At 39.6% G+C, this 23,412-nt stretch overlaps 2 protein-coding genes across 3 annotated transcripts in view; both read left to right on the top strand.

The window, feature by feature from the left end:
* Positions 1-11,392, top strand: part of LYRM7 (LYR motif containing 7) — a 112,352-nt gene extending 100,960 nt beyond the window's left edge. For both annotated transcript variants that reach the window (XR_012125156.1, XR_012125155.1), the window contains one exon: positions 11,308-11,392. The gene's annotated coding sequence lies outside the window, so the exon portion shown is untranslated. The remainder of the gene's footprint in view (positions 1-11,307) is intronic.
* Positions 1-23,412, top strand: part of CDC42SE2 (CDC42 small effector 2) — a 147,043-nt gene that overhangs the window by 24,882 nt on the left and 98,749 nt on the right. The window lies entirely within an intron of this gene.

Genomic DNA, 23,412 nt, shown 5'->3' with positions numbered 1-23,412 from the left:
TTAATGAAAAGAAATCGAAGTGGTGGGGAAGAAGGGGAATTGGAATATTAAGCTTGAGGCGTAGGTGGCCTATCTGGGGGGGGGGTGTACTATATGCACGTGGATATGTAAGGTTAAATTGAAGGGCACCTCAGCTGGAGAGCATAGGGCTGGAGATGGAGCTTTGGCTGGAAAGGTGTACATACGGTAATTGAACTCAGGGTAGTGATAGCAGTAATTTATGAGGGAACATTTTCACATTGAAAGGAAGGCACAGGACAAACCCTTAAGAATTGTTATTTAATATTTGAGCCAAGAGCCTTTGTTTGTTTTGACTGGATTATTCAGGACCTAGCAAAAAAAAGGGAAGTCAAGGCTGTTTTGATATATTTATTTAGTAGAAACCCACCTAACTTGTTTGATTTGAGGAGTGAAGAGGGTTCTCAAATGATCTCCTCTACTCAGCAGTCAACAGTATCTGAAATTCACCTTACTAGAGGCTTTCTATTTTGGGTTAAGGTGGTGTCTCTAGGAATTCCCTGTTATGTAGCTATCCTTAAAGCTAAAATTTTAATTCACTGTTGGTGGTTGTGATTTTAGGACCCTAGGTTTTTTTCTGGCATTCAGATTGAAGGAACAGATCAAAATTTGAGATGATTAGGTTTGGAAAACATGACATTGCTGAGGAGGATGGAATTACAGGTTGTATGTGAAGCAACGAATAGGAGAGCCAGTGGGGGGGGGGGGGAGAGAGAGAGAGAGAGAGAGAGAGAGAGAGAGAGAGAGAGAGAGAGAGAGAGAGAGAGTGTGTGTGTGTGTGTGTGTGTGTGTGTGTTGGGGTGTGGTTGGGTGTGGAGGGCATGTATTGGAAAAATTTTTGGAGATTTGTGGCAATTTGAGGAAACTTTTTCTCTAGCTCATTGTAAGAATACAGTGTATAATACGAGTAACATACAAAATATTTGTCAGTCGACTGTTACTGGTAAGGCTTCTGGTCAACAGTAGCTATTAGTAAAGTCTTTGGGGAATCAAAGATTATACAAGGATTTTTGGCTGCGTGGTAGGTAGGCACCCCTAACTCCTGCAGTTTAATGGTTAACTAATCTAATCACAATAATTATCTTTCTTAAAATGATCATCTGAAGTAAGTGACATTGTCTTCATATACAGTTGATGAAACCAAATCTTATAACATATCTTGCCTACAGTTCTCCATAGCAGTCAGACTTAGAAACAATGAAGTGGCTTAATTTTGGCCATCAACAAAATCCAAGTAAACTCAACTACATGGTACCACAGTTGCTGTGGGTCACAGTATATATGTATTTGGAAATGTCCTCTGACTTTCTAAGAAAATTGCTATCCTAATGTCATCGTACATTAAACCCCAGCCCCTTTTGATAGCCGTACTTGTGAGGCTTTAAGGTAGACCATGTTCTGGGCATTTTACAGGTGTTAACCTTATTTAAACCTTACAACAACCTTATGAGGTATTTCCGGTTTATGGTTTAGGAAAGTGAGACATGGTGAATAACTTGCCTAACGTCAGCACGTCTTGTAAGGGGGCAGAGCCAGAATTCAAACTCTGTCAGGTTGATGCCAGAGCCTGTTTTCTTTACTGCTCTCCTGTAGCTCATATTCTTTATGTGGATGTATGTTTTAATTTTTCTTGGGAATGGGTTTGTTTGGGCACATGTGTTCCTTTATAAGGATTACCACACTGTTTCCCAAGTGGTTGTACCATTTTGCATTCTCACCAGTAGTATATCTTATTACCTCATCACTGCCTTTCTGTTTCTTATTAAGCCATCTTATTTCCACCAGATTCGAAACCCCAGCAACTGGAAATATATTCTTTCCCCTTGTTAAAATTCTGCCTCATTCACAGATACCACATATACACCCTCAGTATCTAGTGCTGTAACTCTACTACATCCTACACTTTTAGGGTTCAGAAATGTTAACAGCACCAGCAAACAATAGCAAGAGGCAAAGCAGGGTGTCTTGAGTCTTCAGTGTCAGCAATGGCTATGACTTTATTGCCCAAATTGCCTTAAAGGTTATATATTCCTTATAGTCTACTTTGGAGAAAATAACTGGCAATGATTTATTGCAGTGCTAATAGACATAAAACTGGTTTATTATGAGATTAGGGGCAAATTTCTTTACCTTTCTGATTCTGTAAAATGAAGAAATTGGACTAGGTTTGTTACAGGTCTTTATCCCTACCAGATCTATGTTTCTTTAGGAAGAAAAAAGCAATTGGCATTGACATGAAATGAGCAAAGATATGGGACATGTTTAGCACGTATTCTTCATTCTACATCAGAGTGATAGGGTCAAGCCACCTGATAATTTAAGCTACCATCCATTGGGGAAAAGTGGAAACTAAACAAAAATGTTACTGCCAGACTTAGGATGTTAGCTTTTTGTAGTTTGACAAACTTAAGGCTTTGAATTGGAGTGGATTTGACCATATAAGTGCAGATTTTTAAAAATATTCGTAAGAGGATCTAAGGATTGGAAGGAATCACAAAGTTGGTCTGAATCAACTATCTGTGGGACCTCTGAATCATTATCCTCATTATCTGCTGTTAGGTATCCCGCGGCAAGACATTCTACCTTTAGTCAGCAGAGACCCAGAGAGATGTTCCAGTGTGTAAAACACACAGCCACCCCTCAGTCAGTCTAGTTCTGCCGTTTGGGATGATGCAGACCAGCATAAATTTTCTCTGACTGCCCTGAAAGTATTTGAAGGTAGCACTGTTAGCTCATGTCTTTTAAAATGGCCTTTTTTTTCATAGCAATATGATGGAACTGAGACTGATTAACTTGGAAAATAGAAATGTATGGGTACAGTGGGAGTACATACACTCTTTCACGCTTTTGATACTAAGATAAAATTTAGTGGTTAAGTGCAGCTAAGGAAATAATGCAGTTGGCTCAATCCCTCAGTGTAAGTAACAGGTAGATGGAGGATAATTGCCATTTAATGTGATGTAAAAGGCACCAAGTCGTGCCAGCATTAAACAATTTAATTTGATCAGATTTCATGACTTCTTCATTAATTCTAAGCAGATTTTGATGTACATCTTAATAGTGATACCCAGAGGAATGCTAATTGAATGATTACATTAAAATGTCTTTTTAAATGAAACATCTTAATATTTTTTATCTAATTCCTACCAAATGTAATGAAAGAGTGAGGAACTTTGTGGACTACAACTGAATGAGTAACACTGAAATCCACCAAATTTCTTTTTTGCCCATGCCAAATTATAGTAGGTTAGTGTGATGTTTCTGGTATGTTCACTTTATGATTAGATATGTTTTTGATCCTTAGCACTGAGATACTATGCTTTTCAAAGAGTTATTTTCTGAAGAGAAAGATCATGCCCATGATTTTCAAACAATACATTGAAAAGGTCCTGCTTTTCATGTTAATTCGTCTTGCTACCAGTTATTAATATGCAGTGAATTACTTTGTTTTGAATTTAAAATTAATTGCACATATTTAAAGTGTTCAGTTTGATGTTTGATAAAATTTGCCATATGTACCTGTAAAACCATTCCTGTACTCAAGATATTGAAAATCTGTCTGATGTTTCTTTTCATCCATTTATAGGCCTTCCCTCTTGCCCACCTACCTTTATTCCCAGGTAGTCAGCTGAACTGCTTTCTCTCATTATAGATTTTAGAACTTTATATAAAAAAACTAAAGTATATACTCTTGGTGTGGCTTCTTAGATTTGTAGATGTTGATGAGTATAAAATAGTTATTTTTTACTGTGTGCAGTAAGTAATACTTGGATGGCTATACCACACTTGATGTATCCATTCACCTGTTGATGAACAGTTGGGTTGTTTCCAGTTTTTGGCTATCACAAATGAAGTTGCTTTAACAGTGTTTTGTGGAAATACACTTTAATTTCTCTTAGGCAACTACCTAACAGTAGAATGGTTGGGTTGTATTTGTAAGTGTGTGTTTAATTCTTAAGAAGCTGCCAAACTGTATTTTGCAGTGGCTTTACCGTTTCTCATTCTCACCAATGGCATATGTGTGTTCTAGTTGCTCCAAATGCTTGTCAACACTTGTATTTTCCTAATGAATAATGATGTTAGCTATATTTTCAGGTGCATGTTTGCTATGTACTGGCAAACAGTATGCTCAGATTTTTGATCCCTTTTTAAATTTGGGTTTTCTTACTACTTAGTTGTCAGAGTTTTTCTATATTCTGGATACAGGTTCATTTTTAGATAATGAGATTAGCGTATATTTTTTTTTCAGTATGTGTCTTGTCTTTCATTCTGTTGACAGTGTCTTGCAAATAGTAGAAATTAGTAATTTTGATAAAGTCCTGTTTATCACCTTTGTATGTGTCATGTTTATTGTGTTGTATCTAATAAATCTTTGCCTAAGTCAGGACAAGAAAATTTCCCCTATGTTTTCTTCAGGAAATTTTATAGTTTTAGATCTGTAATCCATTTTGAGCTAAATTTTGTGTGATGAGGTATGGATATCCAGTCATTCCATCTCCATTTGTTGGAAAGATTATCTTTCCTTTGAGAATTCCCTTTGCAACTTCATGGAAAATCATTTGACATTATTTTGTAGACTTGTTTCTGGGCTCTTGGGTTTGTTTTATTGATCCATTTGTGTCTCAGTGCTAGTACAACACTGTCTTGATTTTTGTAGTTTCCTAAAAAATCTTTAAGTCAGGTGGTATAAGGCTTCCAATATTACTGTTCCTTGAAGTTGTTTTTGCTGTATTATTATTATTATTGTTATTTTTGGGTGGGGGTGTTTTTTTTTTAAATTTTTGTATCATTAATCTACAGTTACATGATTGATGTTATGGTTACTAGACTCCCCCCATCATTAAGTCCCCACCACATACCCTATTACAGTCACTGTCCATCAGTGTAGTAAGATGCTGTAGAATCACTACTTGTCTTCTCAGTGTTGTATAGCCCTCCCCGTGCCCCCCAACCCCTACATTGTCTGCTAATCGTAATGCCGCTTTTCTCCCCTTGTCCCTCCCTTCCCATCCATCCTCCCCAGTCCCTTTCCCTTTGGTAACTAACTGTTAGTCCATTCTTGGGTTCTGTGATTCTGCTGCTGTTTTGTTCCTTTAGTTTTTCTTTGTTCTTATACTCCACATATGAGTGAAATCATTCGGTACTTGTCTTTCTCTACCTGGCATATTTCACTGAGCATAATACCCTCTAGCTCCATCCATGCTGTTGCAAATGGTAGGATTTGTTTTCTTCTTATGTAATATTCCATTGTGTATATATACCACATCTTCTTTATCCATTCATCTACCGATGGACATTTAGGTTACTTCCAGTTCTTGGCTATTGTAAATTGTGCTGCGATAACATAGGGGTGCATATGTCTTTTTGAATCTGAGAAATTATATTCTTTGGATAAATTCCTAGGAGTGGAATTCCCTTACCAAATGGTATTTCTACTATTAGTTTTTTGAGGAAACTCCATATTGCTTTCCACAGTGGTTGAACTAGCATACATTCCCACCAAGAGTGTAGGAGGGTTCCTCTTTCTCGACATCCTCACCAGCATCTGTTTCTTAGTCTTTCAAATACTGGCCATCCTAACTGGTGTGAGATGATATATCATTGTGGTTTAAATTTGCATTTCCCTGATGATTAGCAATGTGCAGCATCTTTTCATGTGCCTGTTGGCCATCTGAATTTCTTCTTTGGAGAATTGTCTGTTAATATCCTCCGCCCATTTTTTAATCAGGTTATTTGCTTTTTGGGTGTTGAGGCATGTGAGTTCTTTATATATTTTGGATGTTAACCTCTTGTTGGATATGTCGTTTACAAATATGTTCTCCCATACTATAGGATGCCTTTTTGTTCTGTTGATGGTGTCTTTTGCTGTACAGAAGCTTTTTAGTTTGATGTAGTCCCATGTGTTCATTTTTGCTTTTGTTTCCCTTGCTTGAGGAGATGCATTCAGAAAAAAGTTGCTCTTGCTTATTTTATTCAGGAGATGTTTGCATATGTTGTCTTCTAAGAGTTTTATGGTTTCATGACTTACATTCAGGTCTTTGACCCATTTTGAGTTTACTTTTCTGTATGGGAATAGACAATAATCCAGTTTCATTCTCTTACATGTAGCTGTCCAGTTTTGCCAACACCAGCTGTTGAAAAGGCTGTCACTTCCCCATTGTATGTCCATGGCTTCTTTATTGTATCTTAAATGACCATATATGCTTTGGTTTATATCTGGGCTCTCTAGTCTATTCCATTGGTCTATGGGTCTGTTCTTGTGCCAGTACCAAATTGTCTTTTTTACTGTGACTTTGTAGTAGAGCTTGAAGTCGGGATGGGTAAGCCCCCAGCTTTATTGTTCCCTCTCAGGGTTGCTTTGGCTATTTGGGGTCTTTTGTGGTTCCATATGAATTTTAGAACGATTTTCTCTAGTTCATTGAAGAATACTGTTTGTATTTTCATAGGGATTGCATTTAATCTGTAGATTGCTTTAGGTAAGACGGCCATTTTGAAAATATTAATTCTTCCTATCCATGAGCATGGGATGTGTTTCCATTTATTGGTATCTTCTTTAATTTCTCTCATGAGTGTCTTGTAGTTTTCAGAGTATAGGTCTTTCACTTCCTTGGTTAGGTTTATTCCTAGGTATTTTATTCTTTTTGATGCAATTGTGAATGGAATTGTTTTCCTGATTTCTCTTTCCTGTTAGTTCATCATAAGTGTATAGGAAAGCAACAGATTTCTGTGTATTAATTTTGTATCCTGCAACTTTGCTGAATTCAAATATTAGATCTAGTAGTTTTGAAGTGGATTCTTTATGATTTTTTATGTACGATATCATGTCATCTGCAAACAGAGACAGTTTAGCTTCTTCTTTTACCAGTCTGGATGCCTTTTATTTCTTTGTGTTGTCTGATTGCCATGGCCAGGACCTCCAGAACCATGTTGAATAAAAGTGGGGAGAGTGGGCATCCTTGTCTTGTTCCCTATCTTAAAGGAAAAGCTTTCAGCTTCTCGCTGTTAAGTATGATGTTGGATGTGGGTTTGTTGTATATGGCTTTATTATGTTGAGGTATGGGTCCTCTATACCCATTTTTTGAGAGTTTTTATCATAAATGGATGTTGAATTTTGTCGAATGGTTTTTCAGCATCTATGGAGATGATCATGTAGTTTTTGTCGTTTTTGTTGAAGTGGTGGATGGTGTTGGTGGATTTTTGAATTTTGTACCATCATTGCATCCCTGGAATAAATCCTGCTTGATCATGAAAGATGATCTTTTTGATGTTTTTTTTAAATTTGGTTTTCTAGTATTTTGTTGAGTATTTTTGCATCTATGTTCATCAGGGATATTGGTCTGTAATTTTCTTTTTTTGTCATGTGTTTGCCTGGTTTTCATATTAAGGTGATGCTGGCCTCATAGAATGATTTTGGAAGTATTCCCCCCTCCATTTTTTGGAAAACATTAAGGAGAATGGGTATTAGGTCTTCACTAAATCTTTGATAAAATTCAGTGGTGAAGCCACTGGTCCAGGGATTTTGTTCTTAGTTTTTTAATTATCAGTTCAATTTCATTGCTAGTAATTGGTCTGTTCAGATTTTCTGTTTCTTCTTTGGTCAGCCTTGGAAGGTTGTATTTTTCTACAAAGTTGTTCATTTCTCCTAGGTTATCCAGTTTGTTAGCATATAATTTTTCATAGTATTCTCTAATAATTCTTTGTATTTCTATGGTGTCTGTAGTGATTTTCCTTTCTCATTTTTGATTCTGTTTGTGTGTGTAGACTCTCTTTTTTTCTTGGTAAGTCTGGCTAGGGGTTCATCTATTTTGTTTATTATCTCGAAGAACCAGCACCTGCTTTGATTGATTCTTTCCATTGTTTTATTCTTCTCTATTTTATTTATTTCTGCTCTAATCTTTATTATGTCCCTCCTTCCACTGACTTTAGGCCTCATTTGTTCTTTTTCTAGTTTCATTAATTGTGGGTTTAGACTGTTCATATGGGATTGTTCTTTTTTCTTGAGGTAGGCCTGTATTGCAATATATACTTCCCTCTTAGCATGGCCTTTGCTGTGTCTCACAGATTTTTGCGGTGTTGAATTATTTTTGTCATTTGTCTCCATATATTGCTTGATCTCTGTTTTTATTTGGTATTGATCCACTGATTATTTAGAAGCATGTTGTTAAGCCTCCATGTGTTTGTAGGCTTTTCGTTTTCTTTGCATAATTTATTTGTAGTTTCATAACTTTGTGGTCTGAGAAGCTGGTTGGTATAATTTCAGTCTTTTTTAATTTACTGGGGCTCTTTCTGTGGCCTAGTGTATGATCTATTCTTGAAAATGTTCCATGTGCACTTGAGAAGAATGTGTATCCTGCTGCTTTTGGGTAGAGACTTCTTTGGATGTCTGTTAGGTCCATCTGTTCTAATGTGTTGTTCAGTGCCTCTGTCTTTTTTATTTTCTGTCTGGTTGACCTTTCCTTTGGAGTGAGTGGAGTGTTGAAGTCTCCTGGAATGAATGCATTGCATTCTATTTCCCCTTTTAATTCTGTTAGTATTTGTTCCACATATGTAGCTGTTCCTGTTTTGGGTGCATAGATGTTAATAATGGTTATATCCTCTTGTTGGATTGATCCCTTTATCATTATGTAATGTCCTTCTTTGTCTCTTGTGACTTTCTTTGTTTTAAAGTATTTTGTCTGATACAAGTACTGGAACACCTGCTTTTTTGTCCCTATTAGTTGCATGAAATATTTTTTTACATCCCTTTACTTTTAGTCTGTGTATGTCTTTGGGTTTGAAGTGAGTCTCTTGTAGGCAGCATATAGATGGGTCTTGTTTTTTTATCCATTCAGTGACTCTGTGTCTTTTGATTGGTGCATTCAGACTATTTACGTTTAGGGTGATTATCGATAGGTATGTACTTTTTGCCATTGCAGGCTTTAGATTTGTGGTTACCAAAGGTTCAAGGTTAACTTCCTTACTATCTAAGAATCTAACTTAGCTTACTTAATATGCTATTACCAGCAGAATCTAAAGATTCTTTTTTTTTCTCCCTTCTTTTCTTCCTCCTCCATTCTTTACATATTAGGTATCATAGTCTGTACTCTTTGTCTATCCCTTTTTATTACCTCTGGTGACAGCTATTTAACCTTAGGAACACTTCCATCTATAACAGTCTCTCCAAAATACACTGTAGAGATGGTTTATGGGAGCTAAATTCTCTCAGCTTTTGCTTATCTGGAAATTGTTTAATCCCTCCTTTAAATTTAAATGATAATCTTGTCAGATAAAGTACTCTTGATTGGAAGCCCTTCTGCTTCATTGCATTAAATACATCATGCCACTCCCTTCTGGCCTGTAACATTTCTGCTGAGAAGTCTGATGATAGCCTGATGGGATTTCCTTTGTATGTGATCTTATTTCTCTCTCTGGCTGCTTTTAATAGTCTGTCCTTATCCCTGATCTTTGCCATTTTAATTATTATATGTCTTGGTGTTGTCCTCCTTGGGTCCCTTGTGTTGGGAGATATGTGCATCTCCATGGCCTGAGAGACTATTTCCTTCCCCAGATTGGGGAAATTTTCAGCAGTTACCTCCTCAAAGATACTTTCTATCCCTTTCTCTCTCTGTTCTTCTTCTGGTACCCCTATAATATGAATATTGTTCCATTTGGATTGGTCACAGACTTCTCTCAGTATTCTTTCATTCTTAAAGACCCTTTTTTCTTTCTGTGCCTCAGCTTCTTTGTATTCCTCTTCCCTAATTTCTATTTCATTTATTGTCTCCTCTACCGTATCTGTTCTGCTTTTAATACTCTCCATTGTTTCTTCAACGTTTGGATCTCCGACCAGAATTCATTCCTGAGCTCTTGAGTATTTTTCTGTACCTCCAAGAGCATATTAATGATTTCTATTTTGAAATCTCTTTCAGGAAGATTCATGAGGTCGATTTCATTTGAATCTTTCTCAGGTGTATTCATAATTTTGCTTTGAACCAAGTTCCTTTGATGTTTCATAATTTGTCTGTGGTGTCCTCTAGTGCCCAGAAGCTCTGCATTGGAGCTGCTCAGCCCCTGGGGCTATGTCAGGGGTTTCAGGGGAGTGGTGCTGGTCCCTGGGGGGAGAATAGAGTTGTTTCCTGCTTCCTGGCTGCTATGCCGGTCTCCACTGCCAGAACCAGTGGTCCAAATCACAGGTGTAAGCCTCTATGCTTTGTGTTTGTAGCTGCTGTAGGCAGTGCTTCTCTCTGACTGGCCTGATGCTAGGGCAGGGTTTCCCAGTTTGCAGGTCTGGTGTGGGCTGGCCAGGAGGAAGGCGCGGCAATCTGCGTATCATGGTGGGGAGCATTGGAGCTGTGTAGCCAGCCAGGGGGAATGGAGTGCTCTGTTTTGTGAGGTCTGTTCTTTCCTCCAGGTTTATGCAGACTGGGGTAGCCTTCTTTCCTGTTCCTCTTTCAATGTTAGTTGTATTAATTATATTTTTGTATTATATGTGGTTCTAGGAGTAGGTCTCTGTCTCACCTCTCATGCCGCCATCTTTAATCTCATTTTATAATTTATTATTAACTATTTCATATTTTCTGATGGCACTAGAAAAATAATTTTTAAAATGTTTTTTTACCTTTGAGCATTTATTTCATAAATCAGTATATCCTTATGCTATATTGTATCTTCAGAGCAGTAAAACATGCTTACCTTTGACATTACTATGTGTTCTCTATGAGCTAGTACAAGTGTATAGTAGAGTTGGTGAGCTCAGATATGGACAGGATCCAGACAGATAACTGTGAATCAGGTTATAATATAAGGGGGTGATGACATCTGTGGAGGATTGAAAGGCTAGGGCACAGTTGAAAGATTAACTGCTAATAAGCACTAACAGGTTCCTACCATGTGGGAATGTGGGAATAGCTAGATCTAATTTCTTTATTTTTCAAGAGATCAGAAATCTTGACATTTAAGTCTTCTGATTTGTAAACATAAGCAACTATTCTTTAACACACTGTGTAGGCCTGCCTTGTGTGGGTCTGCCAAACATATGTGTGTGTGTTTGTGATATTCTGCCCAGTGGATGACCTTTGGTGTGAGTTGAACCTGGTATACTGTGGACACTACAATAAATTTATATGATGGGAAAAGGGTGGTAATCTTATCATAAACACAATACAACTTTTCGAATGAAGGTTGCTTAGTTTGAACATGGTGTTTAAGTTAGTTTTCCCAAGGATCAGTTAATTATGGATGGGGGGCGGGGAGAATTGCTCCCTGCAGCTTTTTGCCTCCTCCTAATTGCATGCTTTCATTTGCAAATAGGGCCAGTTGTGAGTGTGTGGATTTTTTGAGTGAAACCTGGAACCCAAATGAGAAGATACCATCAAAGGACAACTTCTATTGACAAGTGAGTCTGTGGTCATCTGTGCATAATATGGGATGTTCTCAACCCAGAGATAGCTGAGTGGATGACTGTTGACAAGGAGTGGTGAGTCTGACTGTCTCCACTAATAATTAACCTAACCCTTTCCTAAAAAGAGGACTACTCCCCCTACATTTTTTGCATCTACTGACTGTTGATATTAAGTTAATTTTTGAATTACAGAGAATGACAACAGTGCAGAAAATTCCTTTTAACAGTGTGTTTAATGTTTGATTGCAGTTTGACTTTCTTCTTCAGTTGGGCACATCCTTTCCTTTGCCTATGTGTTTTTCATTTTTATTTCTTCCTCAGACAAATCATACCATCCTCTAGGGCTTGTCTTCCTTGAAATACTCAGCCAACACCAAAGTGATGGTCATGATAATTACCAGCATCCATTCTTGTCTTGGTTGTGGTAGGTCTCATTGCCTTTAGAGATGATTGTTTTAGGAATAGATCCTGTTTTGCCAGTGGGAAATAAAAGGGATGTCTGCAAGAGGCTTCTGGGAAAGGTTTTCTTGCTTTTGAGAAGAAAAAAAGAAAAGGTCCCTCTTCTCCCTAGACCTTGTTTTACCTGGATGTGACATCCAGAACTGCTGCAGCCATCTGGCCACTAGCCTGAATGTGATGCCTTTATGTAAACGAGGGCAGAGGCAAGAGAATTGTAGAGCAGAAGAAATGGAGCCAATTTACTATGCCTAGAACCACCCCAGCTGCAGAGTATTGATGTGGAATAATTCATTTCTGTATTGTGTAAGCCATTTTACCCATAGATTTTGTTACCTGCTGCAGAAATCATCTTGATACATTTAATTTCTCTCCTTTTTGATTAACCAGTCTTAGCGTCTCTTGTGTTTCCCCTTGATTATGTTCTGTGCTGTCTAGTAATGTTTGTTTGTACATGCTGCCTTTGTAATGTATTATGAACTTTGTGAAGTCAGGGGCTATGTTTATATCCCTTCTGTGTCTAACACTAGTGTCATCATCTTATTAAAGCCCTCATTGCGTATTTACTGAACAGAATTCTTTGAACAATAGAATATTTGAAAAGCCAATCTACAGGATTGAAATAATTCTAGAAATTTTCTTTTAATTCACATCCTTTAACCACACTGCTACCCTCTAAGATTGTGAATGAAATTTGACTTTTAAAATGATTAGTGTGCAACACATTTTCAGGTGGTTGGTTCTACTTTTAAAAATGTTGCTTGGACTTTGCCTTTTGTTTTGGTTCAACTTTACCATCAAAATCAGCTCCTCTCCTATATATTTGAGTATTGGTTTTCAGTCTGATAAATTTTGCTTTATTCTGTTAAAAACAGAATAGTTTCCTTTCCGTTTTCTGTGCTAGTTACAGGAATGAGGGACATGGATATTAAGAAGCATAAATTCAGGAGTAATTTGTATTTGGTTTTGGAATGCACTCACTAAAAGGCTCTCTAAAGCATGCATCTCTGTTCTCAGGACCTAGTTGTGTGTGTGGTGGGGGGAGGTTTCGTGATGAATCTAGTGTCTAGTAGGAGTCGTTGAGTCACAAAATGGATTATTTAGTTGTTTCTACTTTAAAGCTCTGAGAAACAAAATCACTTGTTTTCTTCTTGGCCTAACTGAAGATATCCATGTACTCTTCTGTCTTTAAATTATGCTGTTACTGTCTTGAAAAAGTGGGTTAAGAACCTCCTTTTCTTCCTGAAAATTTATGGTGTTGCTGTCAGTTATGTTAAGAAGGAAAATCAGAAATCTATGTTGTAATCTAGTAAAACATTATGAATCCTTCAAAAAGTCATTTTCACTGAGGAAACAATTACTTTTTCCTTGTTCATGGGTTGTTATTAAAATCTGGTGGAATAACTTTTTAAGGAGATAGGGAAAGTTGTATGATGTGCTTGACCCATCAATTTTAATTCAGTAATGTGAAGTTATTTAGTAACATAAGTTGAAATCACTAAGGTCACCTTATGAAAAGTTTATAGGCAGAACGTACAAACTTTTAAGACAAATTTATAGGAAAAACTTAGAAACTTTTAAGACTTTTAAGACATATGTTCCATTAACATACGTCTAACCTAGGAAACGTATGTCTTAACCCATGTTCCATTAACCCATACGTCTAACCTAGGAAACCCATGTCTTAACCCATAGCAGGCATGGGATCAAAACCATTCAGTCAGAATGGTCTTAGGACCTTGCTAGGAATCCTGGGATAAAGGCACTTACGTTTTTCTGCTGAACTTCAGCCTGAAAATATACAGTCATTAAACTTACAGCTGCTATATTCCAACCATCAAAGGAAAGTCAGTTGAATAAGAAGCCAAAACTGAAAGAGTAGAGCAGAGAAAAACCACGCTGTGGTCACCTCATTGAGCTGCTGGATCAAGTCTTTGCTGAAGATAGTATACCACTAGATGTTTCAGTTATGTGCACCAGTAAAATTTCTTATTTAATCCAGTTGGTTTTGGATTGTATGTTACATGTCTGTGAAAACACCCTGATATATCCTTGCCATAACCCATTCTGCACTCTATAATGATAATTCAAGGGACTTACTAAAACTTGAATTGTGAATTGAGCAAGTACGTCTCTGACAGATTGTGCAGACTGGTAGATAATGCAGTCCATTCATTCATTTATTCAAGAATTTTAAGTATTAACTACAAGAGTTAAGGTGGTAAACACAGTCATGTCATTGTGAGTAGAGCTTATTATTAACGGAAGAGCCTGTGACATTACATGCATGAGTAATTCTACTTGTGAATAAGCTCTTGTTAACTGAGGTTATGGGTCTAGGAGAAAAGGAGCATCTATCATGTATAGTGATTAGCTCGAAGGTGGAGACTCCAGCACCAACCTTCGCTTTTCTAGAACTGTAAAGCAAATGGTTGTGGGGAACCTGAAATCTGGTTGACTTTTAAAAAAATTACATAAATTATTAGTAATCATTTTTTCTGAAAGTAAGCATTAGAAAGATAAGGACCACAGTCCTTTTTTCAGAATCTTGGGGCCAGATATGTTTTGGAACTTCAGAAACCTTTGTATTTTAGAAAGGTTAATATATACTTATACTTTAATGTAATAATCTCTTTTTACTTACGTAAGGGACAAGTGGCTTTTACAAATAATACAAATTATAATGCCTAACATTAGTTGACTGCTAAATGCTGGGCTCTTTATTTTTTCCAACATTACCCTATTTAACAAAGTATATTCATCTTTATACTGTAGAAAATTTAGAGACATTAGGTGGCTTTGAGCAGCTGGATGTAGTAAAGTTGAGATTCTGATCCATATTTGTTTGGCTCTGAGGTCTGTGCCCTTAACCACCGCTGTACTGCTTTTTCAGTGTTCTCTACTGCTTTAAACTCATCTGCTTACTGTTAACATTAGGAAGGTTTTTGCTCTTTGTTAAGTTTAATCAACTAATAAACTAAATAACTTAGTATTTCTAATAGACTTAAAGTTGATTCAGTTAACTTTTCATCAAATGCAGTCCTTGTTTGTAACTAAACATGATTTTAATTTATCTTCTCCAGATTTTATATCTTGCATTGGTTCACTTACCAGCTGCATTGGCTAAAACTTCTAGAGCATTGTGATTACAGAGAACATCTTGTCTTGTTCATGAATTTAATGTGTCTAATACTTCCATTAATTGGAGCATTTATAATGTTTCACAGTTGAGCATTATAAGCTAGCCTATAGTATGCTTTATAAATAAAATGGTGAAAGAGATGAATTTACTTCTGCTTTACTAAGAATTTTTAAAAATTTTCCTTGATGTCTGTATAAGCCAGAGTTTAGAGTGTTAATTTTTGCCATGTTATAATTACTACAAATAAAATTGTTCAATTATTTGTACCTACTTTTACTGCACTTTAATTTTAATCTCTAATAGTTTATAAACTTCTTACCACTTTGGCAAATTCATTTTTATGCATTAAAAAATATTTATTATACCTTATACTTTGCTGACTTTTATTTAATTTTATGTTTTATTTTAAAAATATTTATGTGGGCCAAGCATGTAATAGGAGCTCAACTGATATATATTAATAAGTTAGTTTTTATGATTATCTGATTAGTGAGGCATCTCAATAACCTGTGTTTTGGTGATACATAGGAAAATATTATATCAATTTTAGAGATAGAAAAGAATGCAGAGAATATGTATTTAGTATTAAATAAAAGTTGTAACTTCCTGGTTTAATGGTCATGTGGCTAATTTCTGATCCTACCATTTTCCCATTCTGACTTGATAGCATCTTGCTGTAGGTGCCAGCCTACTAGACGCTGCTTGGAGGGTTTAGGTATGTAACACACGCACACACACAAACATGAGGAATAATTTCACCAAATGTGAGAGAATGAGGAATTTACACATTGTAAAAAATTATTAGAAGGCATAGGTAGTACAGGTTTTTCACTAACATTTTGTGCCCCTGAATGGTTTTGAGTTACTGCTATTCTAACTTGCAAATATTTATAAAGAAGAAGCTTGGGAGATTTCCAGAGACTAGAATAGTTGGTTGGTATTAGCTTTTCTGTTTTGGCAATATGATCCAAAATACTGTTTTAAACTATAGCTAGAAAATATTTTTGAAAGTCTGATAATATTTTTGTAGTTTAAAGGAATGGAAACTGATACTAAATTACCAGTTTTTAGGTTAATGGTCCAGTGTAGAAATGTCTGGAAGTTATTGCCATCTGAGGGCTCTGCTCTGCTCATGTAAACAGAATTGGTTGCCTTAATGTTGAGCCCACTTAGCAGCTAACCGTGCTATAAAAATCCTTACCACAGCAGCTGAAGTGTATTGTAGCTGTTGCTGTATGTCCTCACTGTAAAGGCCATGATTTCTGTGAAGAGATCATAAAAGCAGCCCTTTTGTGGTTCTGATTAGGAGTGTTTTCTGGGCAGCATAGCAGAATGCTCTACTTGTTCTGTGCTATATGGACATAAGACATACTTTTATGAAAGAAGCCATTTCTTCTTTGAAAATAAGCAGTCACATGCAAGATACTTATTTTCACTGATCATTACCATCAAATAATATTTTTGAATACCTTTAATATATAATATGTTCACTAAAAAATGTTTATATTATAGAGGATGATACTAATTAAGCAGAAGGTGTTGATCTTAGGGTGGGTATAAAAATTTTCCACCCAAGACCATATTCCTATTGTTCTCTCTCCCTTTTATACTTCTCTTTAAACATGGTCTACCCATAAAACTAACTGAGAGTTCAGTTCTGTTTATATTGTCATAGGGTTTTAAGGCTAGATAGGGAAGAATAAATTCTAATCCTTAAAACTTGACTAACATTTTTGTGCCTAACTACTTACATTCTTAGACATTTACAAGTTATAGTTACATTTCTCCATTTCCCTCAGTTATTTCAAGCAGTTAGCAAGGCAGATTTACCTGTAAAAACCCATCTTCCTGAAACTTAAATAATTTTTAAAAGTCCAATAAATTAAACTTGTAAATTTACCTTATCGAATTTTCTTGTCTTTTAAATATCCTAGTAAATAGAGTAAAGTAGCATAATACAAGTTATTACAAATATATCTAATAATTCAGAAATACTTATGTTGTAGGTTTTGGTCCACTTCATCATTTCTGTATTGGTTTCTGTGGGTAAAATTGTAGTATTTCTAGAATATGTTTCTTGGCTTTAGTACATCTGTATATCTGAACAGGTGCTCAAGGGTGGAGAGAGTGTGGCTTTACTGCATTTGCATCATTTCTCAGGATTGGAGAGAAGTTCATCTCCGTATCAATGGGTAATTAATTACCTGGGGGGCAATGGGAGGGGTTATCTGTACCTGGGAGGTGAGGGGAGGGCTGATTTTGCTTCTGTTGGAGCAGGAAAGAGACAGTCTGGGACTGCAGTTTGTGAGAGCAATAAACGGATTTTAAAGTATTTCTCCCTTTGACTGATTTTGGTTTTTAGAGGTATTTTGCCCCAGGATTTCCTCTACCCGGACTTACGGTTTCTATATTTTCCCAGAGTTAGAGATTTATCCTCATAAAAGGAAACAGTTACAGTTGACCCTTGAACTGCATGAATCCACTTACATGCAGATTTTTTTCAATAAATAGATTGGAAACTTTTTTGGAGATTTGTGACAATTTGAAAAAACATCTCTAGCCTTATTATAACAATACAGTCTATAATGCAACTTAGAAAATATGTGTTAATCGACTTTAAATGATTGATAAGGCTTCTGATCAACAGATTATCAATAGTTGCATTTTGGGGGATTCAAAGCTACATGCATGTTTTTGACTCTTTGGAGGTCAGCACCCCTAACCACTGCATTGTTCAAGTATCAGCTGTCCTTTCTTGAAAGGAAAGGAGCGACACATAGCAGCAATTCACCGGAGAGTTCCGCTTTATTAGGGAAAGGTGCTGGGTTATATAGGAAGGGGCGTGAATTGATTGAGGTGTCACTTCTACGGGGCTGGTGGCTGTTGGCTAGGTGCTGGGATTGGGAGGGGGGCAAGAGGTGATTGGGCTTCAGGTGGCGCCGGCGGGAACTGAGGACCCCGAAGAGAAGCCGGAAGTTTGCCATCTTACTGGTGGGGACCCTTCATTCCCCCCTTTCTCCTCTATGGGTTTGTGGATGTTGCTTTCTCTCTGGCTGCTTCCTGCTGAACAGGGGCGGAGAAGGGAGTGAGGGCTTGAGGACTGGGAGGAAAGGGTTGATAGGACTCCCCGCAGTAAGGACGAGTAGATGTGGACTTCTTCAGGTTTGGAAATCAATGAAGGTTCCCTGTAACTATAGGTTGAGGACTTGTTGATTCCAATGGTGCCAAGAGGATATGGGTGTCAGGAGCCAGGCGTCTGCGGCCATTGTTTCCAGGAACAGTTTCTAGTGGAGAGAGGGGTTCATCTCAGCGTGTGGTGAGGAGGTCACCTGAGGGTGAGGGATTTTCTGTGGCCAGAAGCTGGTAGTTCCTGAGTAAAAGCTGGTTGAAAGCTTGATTAGAGATTTTTCTGACTTGGGATTTGATGAACTTTATTATACAGGGTAAGAAGAGACAGATGAGAAGAATGATTATTATGGGGCTTGCAATGGGCCAGAGCCAGGTGAGGAGGGGGTTTGTTAGTATTGACGAGAATGGGTTGGAATTGGAAGCAGACTGGAGGCTGGAGGCAAGGTCGGTGAGTTTGGTAATGTTAGTTTCTACAATGCCGGAATAGCAGCACTCTTCCCAGAGGAAGACGCAGGTGCCGCCCTTCTCGGCTGTAAGCAGATCTAGGGCCCGCCGGTTTTGAAGGGTGACTTTAGCTAGCGAAGTGACCTGTCTTTGGAGAGAGGCCAGGGAATCGGCAGTGGATGTCAGGGCTCTCTCAAGTTTGGCATTGAGATCTCTAACTGCCCATAGAGAGTGACCTAAGGCTTCTCCCGAAAACCCTGCCCCAATGGCTGAGGTGATCAAAGAGCTACTGACCATGATGGGAAGGAAAGAAGCTCTTTTTGTGCGCGAGGGCAAGGGAGGCTGGAGCTCAAGGAATTCTGCCATGCTGTAAAGTGTTAACCGTGGGATTAGGGTGACGAGAATGCAGGGTGTATCGCAGTTGAGAGGCACTGAGTTGAAAAGACTGCCATTACACTAAAAGAAGTGTCTCGGTTGTGTAAAAGTCTTAGAGCCGGAGGTAGGGGTGTAGATAGAGAGGCAGTGAAGTGCGCTGGAGGGGGGTGGAGTTGGGCCTACACAGTGGTGGATGGTAAGATTATCTGCGTATTCTGGTTCCCGTAGGGGTATGTCTGCCAGGGGGCAGAGGGGTTGTCTTTCTGCATGGAAGGAGTAGTTGGAAATATTAAGGGGCATGGCGGCCAGCAGTGGGCGCTGTAGTGATGCGCACAAGAAACAATTGGCTGTGTTAAGGGTGTGGTTGAGAAAGATGGTGGTGTCCTGAATGAGCTGTAACGAAGAGTAGGAGAAATGAGAAGAGGGGCGGGGATAAGAAGATGAAGAGGCGCTGTCAAGAGTTTGGATAATGACTTTTTCGGAATGTCTGCTATCTGATGCAACTTGAGAGATCTGGGAATGAGAGGGAACATACTTTTGAGAGATATGAAGGGTACCGTGGGGGTTGAGGACCCCCCTCCCATAAACTGAGGCTGTGACTCTGGCAGCTCGTCAAGAGTCCTAGGGATCTGGGATTGATAAGGAGAATGAGCCTTTGGGATATTTCATGAAACGGTTGGAGGAGTAATACTGTGGGTACTGGAAGTTACTCATGTAGTGAATGGCGCAAGACCAGTAGGGACATCCCCCGTAGGTGTCTGGCCATCGCCTGCAATAGGCTTGTTTTTGGTCATAGAGGAAGCAGAGGTAGGGAGAATAAGGGTAGCTGCTAGTGAACACTTCGGTGGAGGGAGGAAAGTGGAGGTACAAAGGCTCAGAGCAGCTTTTCAGAGGGCAGTCTGGTGTGGCAATGAGGGCAGTAACTTTTGTTTGATGCTGTGTGTAAGTCTTTCTGACTTTGAATCGCCATATAAAGGAGGCTGGGGTGGCGGGGAAGATAATAAAAATGAGGAAAAAAGTAAGAGAGCAGTAAAGGAGGAAAAAGTTATGATTTGGGTATGGATGGCAAAGGGGGTGAACGGGATTTTGGAGGAAAGAGGACAGTAAGGTCAGGAGTCTGGAGGGAGGGAGAGTCTGTAAACTTTTGTAGGTTAAGAGATCTTTTAGGTGATGTGGGGACAGAATGGTAAGGGGCGCCCTGAATGTCAGTCTATGACTTGCCTTCTGCAAGAGCTGTCTAGCGGCTAATGCTCGTAGGCAGGGGGCCCATCTCCGAACTGTGGGGTCTAATTGCTTGGAGAGATAAGCTACTGGGGCAAAGGATGGGCCATAATATTGGCCTAGGACTCTTAGAGCTTGACTGGACCTCTCATGAATGTATAATGAAAAGGGCTTCGACAGATCAGGAAGATGGAGAGCTGGGGCTTCCACAAGGGCTTGACAGAGCTTAATGAAGGAGTGTCGGGATGAGCAGGATAATGGTTTTTTAGGGGGGGCTCTTGCTGAGGTCGTATAGGGGTCTTGCCAACAGGGAGCAGGGAGAAGTTAGGGATATACGCTCTAAAATATCTAGCCAGGCTTAGAAAGGAAAGGATTTCTGTCTTGGTTTTGGGAATGGGCAGGTCAGAGAGGAGCTATTTTCTGTCTATGGTAATGGACTTTCTTTGTTGAGATAGAAGGAATCTGAGGTAAGTGACAGGAGGGGAAGAGATTTGAGCTTTGACGGGGGATACTTGGTAACTTCTGGACGCTAGAAGGTTAAGTAGGGAGGCAGTGTCAAGTTGAGACTGTTCTCACGAGAGACTGCAGAGTAGAAGATTGTCCATGTATTATAATAAGGTGGACTTGGAGTGATCATGATGAAACTGTTTGAGGTCCTGAGATAGGACCTGTCTAAAAATATGGGGACTATCTCGGAAGCTTTGTGGCAAAACTGTCCAAGTGAGTTGTTCAGAATGTCTTGTGAATGGGTCCGTCCAGGTGAAGATGAAAAAATCTTGGGAGCAGGGGCTTAGAGGGATAGAAAAATGGGTCCTTGAGATCTAGGACTGAGAAGTGGGAAGCCGAGGCAGGGATCTGCGATAAAAGGCTGTATGGATTTGGAACTAAGGGATGGATAGGGACAACGGCTATGTTGATGAGGCGAAGGTCTTGGACAAGGCGGAAAGATCTGTTGGTTTTTATAACAGCTAATATGGGGGTATTAAATGGGGAGTGAGTGGGTCTGAGGTAATTTTTGTTTAAGAGATCTTGAATGATGGGTTGGAGGCCTATGAGGGCTGAAGTGGTTAGGGGGTATTGGGCCTGACAGATATACTGAGAGGGGTCACGTAATTTGATAGAGGCAGGGGGACATAGGGCCATGGAGGGGCTTGTAATGTCCTAAACTTGGGGATTTACAGGGTGTATGAGGGCAGAACCGGAGCTTTCATTTGGTAGAGGGAGGTCGTTGGCTATGAGGGCCATCAGAAAGGGAGTACTGGGGGCTGTGGGAGTGGATATAGTTATGGAAACGTGGAGGAGGGAAAGGATGTCCCATCTTAGTAAAGGGATGGGACACTGGGGCGTAACCAGGAAGGAGTGGGAGAAAGGTATGGGATTGTCTTGGATTGTGCATAAAGGGGAGGGGGGGCGTTTAATGGGAAAATCTGTTTACCTCTTACCCTGACTATAGGAGTAATGGCAGGCATGGTAGGGCCCCGGTATTCTCGCAAGACTGAGAAGGTGGCTCCTGTGTCTAGGAGGAAGGAGATGGGGAGACCGTCTACTGTTAAAGTAACCCTGGGCTCCTGTTGATGGAAATGGTCGGGCGAGAAGCCCCTGGGCCCCATCAATCTTCTTCTGCCAGCCCCAGTACGGCGGGCTTAGGATGGGGGTTGTTCGTCCAGCCTCCCCTTCGGGTGGTTGGGCAATCAGACCCCCAGTGGCCCTTTTTGTGGCATCTGGGGCATGGGGTGGTAGGAGATCTGGGAGAGGGGCACGCCCTTGACCAATGTCCCTCTTTTCCACACTTGAAACAAGCTCCTGGGGGGGGGGCTTGTTTGTAGAGGGGCGCCCAGGTTGTGGTTTTATCAGCTGGGCCAACATTTGGAAATTGGCCTGATCAGCCTTTTGTTTACGGCGTTCTTTCTCTTCCTCCCGGTTATGGAAGACTTTAAAGGCCACTGTTAGGATCTCAGTCTGTGGGGTAGCGGGGCCCTGTTCTAACTTTTTGAGTTTAGCTTTAATGTCGGGGTAGCTTTGAGCTAGGAAGTATGTCATAAGGACATATCTTCTTTCAGGTGTTTCTGGGTCCAGTCTGGTATAGTGTAATAGGGCTTGAGTGAGTCTGTCTAAGAACTCGGAGGGGGTTTCGTCTCTCTTTTGAATTATGTCTTGGAGCTTTTGAAAATTGACTACTTTACGAACTGCCTTTTTCAGACTTGCTATTAAGCAGGAGGCAAAAATATTTCTAGAGCAGAGACTCATGGCGGTGTTATAATCTCAGTGTGGGTCTTGTTCAGGGACAGCAGTGGGGCCAGGGGGATAGGTGGGGTCAGTCTTGTGGGTTTCGGTAGCGTGCGTTTGGGTGAAGTCTCAAACTCGTCTACGCTCTTCAGGGAGGAGAGTATTGGCCAGGAGCATGAAAATGTCATGATGTGTGAGGCTGTAAGACTGGAGGGTCCATTGAAACTCCCTGATGTATGTCGTGGGATCAGTGGAAAAGGAACCTAGGCGTTTCTCTAGTTGGGCTAAATCTCCTAAGGAGAAAGGGATGTGAACGCGCATGATGCCTTCGGATCTTGCTACTTCCCAGCGGGGGGCGATAATTTTGGGAGGCTCTCGGGACTGAGTCTGAGGGCAACTGAAGGGCTCTGGCTCAGTTTGTGGGGGAGTGACGTGGTCCAGCTGCGCCTATTCAAGCAGGTCCTGAAGTGCAGAAGGGGGGCAAAGAAAATAAAGAAAGATAGAATCAGACTCACGTGTTGCCAGCCTGCAGCCCAGCTGCTTGCCTCTGCTGCTCTAGTTGGGCCTGAATTCATGACTCTGAGGTTAAGAGTGTCATGCTCTACTAATTGAGCTACAGCAGGGCTCCAGTTAATTGCTTATGGAATGCGTTGTTTTCTATTCTTGCCACATTGGCAAGTGGAGGAAGGGCATAGCTAGAAGCAGAGGCGGTGTTTCTACACATCTTTAAGGTCTCCCTATTTTCAGAGTGAGGAGTCTTGGCAAGATATGTTTTTGTGGACAGATAACTTCTAAGGACTGCACGTTTTTGTGGACAGATAACTTCTAAGGACTGCACCGGTTGTTCTCTAGCTTGTGCTTTCCCACGCTGCGTTCAGACATGGGGGAAGGTGCTTTCCCATTCTCCCTACAAACATGTGAGAAGACAAAGGCGGTCTCTAACAGGGGAGAAATAGGTGATGAGGGCAAAGATGGAGGAGGCCCCTGGGACCTAGTTAAAGGGGGGCTGAAAGGCTCAGGC

This window comes from Manis javanica, chromosome 14, assembly GCF_040802235.1.
Source record: "Manis javanica isolate MJ-LG chromosome 14, MJ_LKY, whole genome shotgun sequence".
Taxonomy (NCBI): domain Eukaryota; kingdom Metazoa; phylum Chordata; class Mammalia; order Pholidota; family Manidae; genus Manis; species Manis javanica.
Note: the sequence above shows the minus strand (reverse complement) of the source record. Positions and strands in the feature narration are given on the sequence as shown.